Source organism: Perca flavescens, chromosome 2 (assembly GCF_004354835.1).
Source record: "Perca flavescens isolate YP-PL-M2 chromosome 2, PFLA_1.0, whole genome shotgun sequence".
Classification (NCBI taxonomy): domain Eukaryota; kingdom Metazoa; phylum Chordata; class Actinopteri; order Perciformes; family Percidae; genus Perca; species Perca flavescens.
In genome coordinates, this window is record NC_041332.1 from 15,904,510 (window position 1) to 15,912,544 (window position 8,035).

Sequence of the window (8,035 nt, forward strand, 5' to 3'; positions counted from 1 at the left end):
TTGTAGCGTATGGTTTATATTGTAGTCTTAAATTGAGCTAATGTTACCACATTTAAAAGAAAACACTGTTACACACAATCTGTCATGTTCAAGTCCCCATCCTGACCACGCCCATCCCCCACTCTGGCCCTGCCTTTACCATGTGGCGAACATGAGGTGTGTTTAGGGTCCCCTGCGTGTCCAGGCCCTCCCCTTACATTAGGTGAGTTTGGCGTGGTGTGAACTCAAATATCAACTGAACAGATAAGAGCACGCTGACATGCACAAGCATATAAAGATATTTTGAAGAATGTTATGAATATTTATTATAATTATTAATTTTTGCTAATGAGGAAAAATGTATCCATTTAGTATGTACACTTGTCATTGGCTTAATTTTGAGGAAAAAAACTAACTAATAATAAATTAAAAAAATAATTATTTTTATTTCAAGTTAAGCCAAAAGCATTCGTCTGTTTATATGCTGAAAGGTTTCAGGGTTCGTTTGGTTTTGATTGTTGTCTCAAATTGAGCTACTGACGCCGTTTAAAAGAAAATACTGTTACACACGTATGTCATGTTCAAGTCCCCATCCCGACCACGCCCATCCCCCACTCCGGCCATGTGGCAAGTGTGTGTGCCGGAGTCCCCATGGTGTCCAGCCCCTCCCCTCACGTAAGCTGTGAACTCTGCATCAGATCTTCACTGCATGGACGAGAGCAGGCTGGAGTCATGGATCAGGGAGAGATGGTGAGTCTAAAATTGATTTTACTGCCATTTAAACCGTTTACAATTCTGTTTAAAATAGATTTGTACTGTTATCACATGTAAACCAACTCTTATAGATTAATTTGAAAGTAAAATGTTAGAAGGCTAACTTATATCTTGTCAGCCAAATAAGTTAATGCTAGCTAGTTTAATGGCAGCTAACATTACAGTTTATAAACCAACACCATCTTAGTTTACAGTAAATTGTGCCGTCGTCGTGTCAAATGGAAACCTTAGTTTAGGACAGTAGCAGGTGTGGTTCTCAGGACCAGGTCAGCCATTTAGTAACGTGCACATGCCGTGACCTGTCGCCATTTTGCAACTTTTACCATACGTATGTGTGTGTGGGGGGGGGGGGGGGGGGGGGTTTAAACAAAAGTATAAATCAAGAGAGATGGCTGCAATAATGTTAAATGCACTGATACTGAGCTGAAATGAAGTGTGCTGCAACATTTGTCTTATAGTCAGAATCAGATAGTGCTGTGTGTGGGGTGGGGGGGGGGGGGGTGTTGAGGAGAAGGAGTGGTGACTACAGAAGGAGAGGTGGCTGGGGAACTATTTTCTCCAGAGAGAAAAATATGTTGTACTTTTCCCATATAAAAAAACATCCTTTTATCGAAAATATGGACATACAGTGTTATACTACCTCTTTGATGGTGCATGTGACACGTACTGCCTAATCTACTGTTAATAAACTGGAGAAATGCAGCTAAAATGTGTGACTAATATGATATATGATATGACTTGCAGGAAGAAGATTTGACAACCATTCATGGTCACTGTGACAGCCCTTTAAATTCTTCAGGTCAGTAAGTCATAATTAGGACAACTTGTGATATGAATTTGCACTTAATGATCTCTTTTTGGTCATTTTGCTGGTACACATTAAAATGTCTGCTATAGAATGTTTGAAAATATCATGGAAATCAGTGTTGGTTTGGTGCATGAGAGTTGATGTGTTGCATGGCAAAGGCTCGATTTGATTATTCCACCTGCATTTTTGTTGATTAATCCAACTTTCTGAGTCTTATGCAGGGTTATCCCTGACATTATAGAGCTTAGGGGCAGCGCTGAAGCGTATAAACATAAAAACAATTTGGACAGCATCTGGACTGCGAACATAGACTGTATAGAAGCCGATGAACAGGAGGGGCTCCTGCTTGTTGTCTTCTGGACACGTGCTGTATGATGGACACAAACAGTGTCACAATCACACACAAACACCATGCATGTTACGCACACAGCTACAGGCCACACATTAGCGAGTGTGTGGTGGAAAAAGAGAGGGACTTGTGTTTGTCTGTGAGTATAAAGTTAATAATCATTAACATATTAGATGTTAATGTAGAAGTGCAGTCTGTGTACAGTATATCTGTTGGTAATTGCTACAACTCCTCAAGACCCAAGCCAAGTTCCCGTGTCCTGCTTGCTACCTGCTGGTTTAAAGTGAAACGGTTAGCCAGCCCGGCACAGAGCTAGCGACAACTTTAGCTAAGGTTCACTCACCAACCGTGGGCTGACCTTTAAGGTGGACAAGCTATTCTCATTTTAGTGACAAGCTCCTCCTCCAAGTTTTGCTTCTAATGATCTTTCCCTAGCTGCAACCGACAACAACTAAGCTTTTGCAAAAATAGATATATAATAAAGTTTAATGTCGTCACCAATATGCAAATGAATGTGTGACGTCATTGCACCTAAGCGCTTTGAAATCTCAGGGAAACCCTGTCATGCACTGTCACACATCAAACAATGCAATGTATGAAACATCCTCAACATTCTATGGCTGCCATCTTATAGTTTACCAAATGAGATTACCCTGATGCTCTATAACGTTTTAATTTGATCTATTTAAGTTCTGTGGTAAACATATTTTTGTCATATCTTTACTAATGACTATAACCCCATTAACACTCTCTGACAGTGCCTTGAAGAAATAGATACTAGGATGTCACAGAACTTCCTCCAGCCTAACAAAAATAAAACTGAGGTTGTAGTTTTTGGAAAGGAGGAGGGATGCAAACTTTCTACCTTGCTTGAAAGGAAGAGCTTAATAGCAAAGAAAGTGGTTAAAAAAAAACAACCTTGGTGTCCTTATAGACAATGATCTAAATTTTAGCACTCACTTTTATGACTTAAAACAGTCATAAAATCAGCATACCTTCATCTTAAAAATATCAATAAAATAAAAGGATTTATGTCAAAGGAGGATCTTGGAAAAAATCATACATGCTTTCATTTCTAGTAAGATTGATTATTGCAATGTGCTGGACTCCCTAAAAAGACTTTAAAACCACCCCAAATGGTACAGAATAGGGCAGTCAGGATCCTTAATAAAACAAAAAGAACAGATCATATTACGCCAGTCTTAAAGTCCTTACACTGGCTCCCAATTAGATACAGAATTGATTCTTAGGCACTTCTGTTAGTTTTTAAGTCACTGAAGGGGATGGGACCAAACTACCTGCATGACATCTTCCAACAACATTCTCAACCAAGACCCCTTCGATTACAACATAAGCAACTACTACTGAAACCTGCTGTCGGAACAAAACAGGGGGAAGCAGCTTTTAACCACTATGGTGTCCATCTTTGGACTAGCTTCCAGAGAACATAAACGCCCCAACTACCATTTTTAAAACAAAGCTAAAGAACAAGTTTTTCTCAGATGCGTTCAGCAGTTAATGCACATTGTTTTTTATAAGTCTTTCTATCTATTCATTTAGTTATCTATTTATTTTTAAATTGACTCTTTGTTGTTGTTATATATACATTTTACTTTTTCTATTATTGCTAAAATTGTATTTTTAATTATTGTTTTTTAAGTGAAGCACATTGTATTGCTGCCATGTATGGAATGCGCTATACAAATAAATCTGTCTTGCCTTACAGCTGATCGAGGGATGAATCCATCTGGACACCAGAATGAGGTAAGATAGAGGGTACACATGGGATATTATGTTAGATGGACAGCAAGAGATGGATCTTAAGGACAGTTATTTTACAGGAAAAAACTGTCACATGTGTCGCCTTGAGAAACTCAGAAGACATCATGCTTTGTGTGAGGAGAGATACAGGAAATCTAGTATTGAGCGAGCAAATAAAAGCATGAGAGGACTCTCCATCTACACACGCTGTTGAATGTGGTCAGTGATAATGCTATTGATTTTAATAGTACAGGAGCCATTTAAGTCAATGTGAGTAACACTATTATTGATAGGTTGAATAGGGTGACCACCTTTCATGCATTGTACTGGAGACTCACACATGAACTTTTCTCCCACCTCCTGCAATTATCGCACAAAAATCTCCATCAGCTGTCATATATAAAGGTAAATATGATGCATAATGCGCAAGCTTGTAGACTTCATGTGAGCACTTGTAGACCATGAGGTCACAGGAAAAAAAACATGAGTTTGTAGAAAAAATCTGAACTTGTAAATTGAGATTTTCACTCATAGAAAAAATTCACACAACCGTGATCTAAATGTGATGTTACAGAAAAAATAATACTAATTCACAAATGTGTAGATTTATTTTACCATAGATACAATGGCAGTAGCAAATTTGTAATGTAACTTTACTGATTTTTTTTTCTTTTTTTTTATTACATGAGTGCATTTTCCAGCACAACCACAACATTGCTAACAACATCTTAATCAATCACTGCAACTTTACATACATGCTCTCTCACATCACAAAGCTCCATGCTACACTAAATGAATGAGCAAGACAGAGTTGTCCCTCATCTGGCCATAGAAACCCTGCTTTCCCTGTTCTGTTGGCTCAGAGCTCCACAGCCCCGTAGTCCACAGGTACAAATTAGTATTGCACCAAATGTATCGCAAGAAGTGTTGCAAAAGTAGAGGCGCACAGTTTCACCACTTGGTGATGCGAGAGAGCACGTATATAAAGTTGCAGTGACAGATTTGAGAGGTTGTAATCACTGAGTTGTGATGTGATGGAAAATGAACCTAAAATAAAACAAATGATGGGTAAATGTTGCATTAAAAGTTTGCAGCTATCATTGTATCTATGTAAAAATCAATCTACACATTTGAATTTGTTTTCTGTGATTTCACATTCAGATCACAGGTGTGTGAATTCTTTTCAATAGGTGAACATTTTTCTCTTACAAGATCAGATTTTTGTTCTACAAGCTCTCACATTTTGCACCATATTTACCTTCATAGTCATAAATTACTGTGGCAATGCAGAAATATAAGCTATAAGTGTACAATGTTTTCCCTGTGTAGGTATTTTTAAAGTGGAAAATGAAAACAGTCCAACAGCTACCTGTAATGACTGCCTATAACTGCATCCTCAATAATAATGCGGTCATCAGCTACAAGTTTATGAGAAAAGTTCAGCAGCACCATAAGAAGAGCTGTGGCTAGTAACATTAGCATTATGTTTTATTATGCTCAGCAACAGTAATCATTCAGTTAAAGCATTCTTGCCATAGGCCCTCATACATGTTATCGGTTCATTATGGCTGCTGCTTAAACTCACGCCGTAAGTCAACTAGCCTGCAACACAAATCAAACATAGCTTACCTTTCTGTCATGCCAATGTAAACTTCCTACTTTTTAAGCAAACACACCTAGCAATCTCTTCCTCTCTCTGCATCATGTTTTTTATTGAACAACATGGCATCATAACTAGGGTTGGGTACCGAAACCCGGTTCCACTATGCAGAGGTGTATAGTCCAGGTGCCAGAAAGTAGAAATCCTGTCCAGCAGCTGTCCCAACCATCACTAAACCAGCTCCTCTACCAGGTAGATGAGTTCGTTAGTGAAAACACCTGTTCTAGATGTAAAGGCAGATCCAAAAACATGGCAGGATTTTTACTTTCTGGCACCTGGAATATACACGTCTGCCACTATGGTACCGGTTATATAAACGGTAGTATTCGGACCGGATTAGAATGTGAATTTCGGTTCCTCATTTCGGTTCCGACTGAAATATTTTCCCTCTGTTGCTCCGGACAGCGGCAGACTCTTTTTTTCCTTTCTCCCTTTTCTGCCGAAAGCGCGCATGCCCGGCGCGTGTGAAGCGTGTCTGCGTTATTCTCGGACATGCACTCTACAATCTCTGCTGATAGACGGCTTTTTGTACACGCTCTGAAACGGACGTAAAAATATCACACTTTGTCTGTAGTCTACCGTTAGCTAGCTACCGTAAATGTAGGCTACTTTTAAAATGGCATATTTTCCCTCTGGGCTCACCAAAACAGACGTAAAGCATATTAACCATTCACTGATTGCACATGATCGCTAGTAAACATTACACTTACTCTGCTAGTCTATCGTTCAGGACAGGACCCTGTAGCCTGGTGGTGGGGGGGCAGGACAGCCTCTCAAATTTAAAAAAAAAAAACCCATAAAAAGCCTTTCTTTTATGTCATTTTTCAGTTTTTCAAGAATCGGTTTAAGAATCGTTTAGGAATCGTTTAAAAGTACCGGTTCGGCATCGGAATCGTAAAATCCAAACGGTACCCAACCTAATCATAACTGGCTTAAGTGAGCCATTGCAGGATGATCCAGTATTTAGCCTGAGTTGTAGGTTTCATATTTTTTTTTTCCAAGTAAGGTTTTGCTTTGTGTAAGTCATTGTATTATAGATTTTGTTTTATAAAATCACAGTGTTGTACATAATCTCAAGTAATAATAAGCCTACATGAATCCACCATAATATGTCACATTTTCATCATTAGGTTAATCTCTAAAAAAATGCTTGTTAGGCTTTATCCATCATCATCAGTGTCAAAAGATTACAGGTTTTCAGCGGTGGTCATCCAAAGGTAGAGTAGAGTCAGTCAGTTTAGCAGGTTATACTAGGTACGTTAGATGTGGTGTATAGTAATACTAATATGGAATGTAGTGGGAGAGGAATTCTAAAATAAATTAGTTTTAACAGAAAAAATATCAATAAGTAAATGGCATACATTTATTTTAACTAACAACAATAATTGTTTGTTTTTTATTTGATCCCCAGGAAATGGACCAGAGCTCTTCTAACTCTACAGTGATCCTTGAACTAAGTTCCGTCCCTGAAAAGGAGGACATAAGTGTTCCTGAACTCAAGAGAGCAGAAAGTGTATTTGTAAGTTCACATAGAATCCAATGCACAACTTGGTCTGACAATAACAGTAGTGGAGGAAATTGTCTTGGTTTTAACCTGTTAAGTCTGGTAACTGTCACTGGTTCCACAGCACAGTAAGGCATGACTATATTTTAAAAATACTGATACATCAGGTGAATTTAACCTTTTATTTGATAGAAAAAATTGCCCAGAGCTCCCACTCAGCTAAACGGCAGTTTTGGGGGCATAAGATAAAGAGTGCCTTTGTGCTCTTAACAGACACAAAATGCAATTAAAAACATCTGTACAACATGAACAGGGCCCTTACATGACAACAAGATACAAGCAACTTAGCCATTGTTTAAATTCACCTACCCTCTTAGCCAGAAGCGCCTGGGATGAGTGAGTGTGTTCAGCCAGGAATATTATTAATATAATTATTTGGTAATAATCATCACACAGCAGTTCTGTGTGTATTTTGTAGCATATATATCCATTTTTGTAAAAGCAGGAGTAGGAGTCTTGCCAGTGTTGATTTTGTGGTTTCAGCCGGGCGAGCAGTGGCCCGGCAAGCCCCTGTCTGCTTCCTTCCCGCCCCTTGGCCGACAACAATCCAGCGAGCTGGTCTGGTGGATGTCCTCCAGACCATCTGCCTTCGCTGCAAAATTTTTATTTCCCACCTCAAAATGTAGTAGTACTGTAAATGTACTGTAGTGATTATGACCATATTAGTGACTATGTAACTACATGAAACGGACCAAATTATGTTTGCCTGTACAGTAAAATAGTGTTACAGACGGCTAGCTGTAGTCTCAAGCAAAGTCCCGTTTGAATTCAGTTGTAGCAGGAAAAGGTAAACAGTGTGCAGGTTGGAGGAGCGTGTGTAGAGTGAAAAGCGGAGGTGTTCACAAAGGAAGAAGCTTGAGTAATGTAACTATGGAGCTAGAGCTAGCCTTCAGGTACAGAATTACTGCACAAGAAACAGGCATCATTTGGCCTGCTTCCATGTAGTAACATAGTCATTAATATGGTCATAACCACTACAGTGCTCAATTACCTATTTTTGAGGGAAATAAAATAAAAATTTTCACAGCAAAGGCTTGAATGGTCTTCTGAAGACCTCCACCAGAAGGGCGCCACTGGATTGTTGTCACACTGCAGTCAGGAGGGCAGGCAGAAGCAGAAGCTGAACGCCGCCGGGCCTGC

General features: G+C 39.2%; 1 long non-coding RNA gene across 1 annotated transcript; it reads left to right on the forward strand.

Annotated features, from left to right (window-relative positions):
• Positions 1-1,321: 1,321 nt before the first annotated feature.
• On the forward strand, positions 1,322-6,844 carry LOC114561947 (uncharacterized). Its single transcript, XR_003693414.1, has 3 exons — positions 1,322-1,552; positions 3,637-3,674; positions 6,743-6,844. It is a non-coding gene; the product is annotated as an uncharacterized LOC114561947 (long non-coding RNA).
• Positions 6,845-8,035: the final 1,191 nt, after the last annotated feature.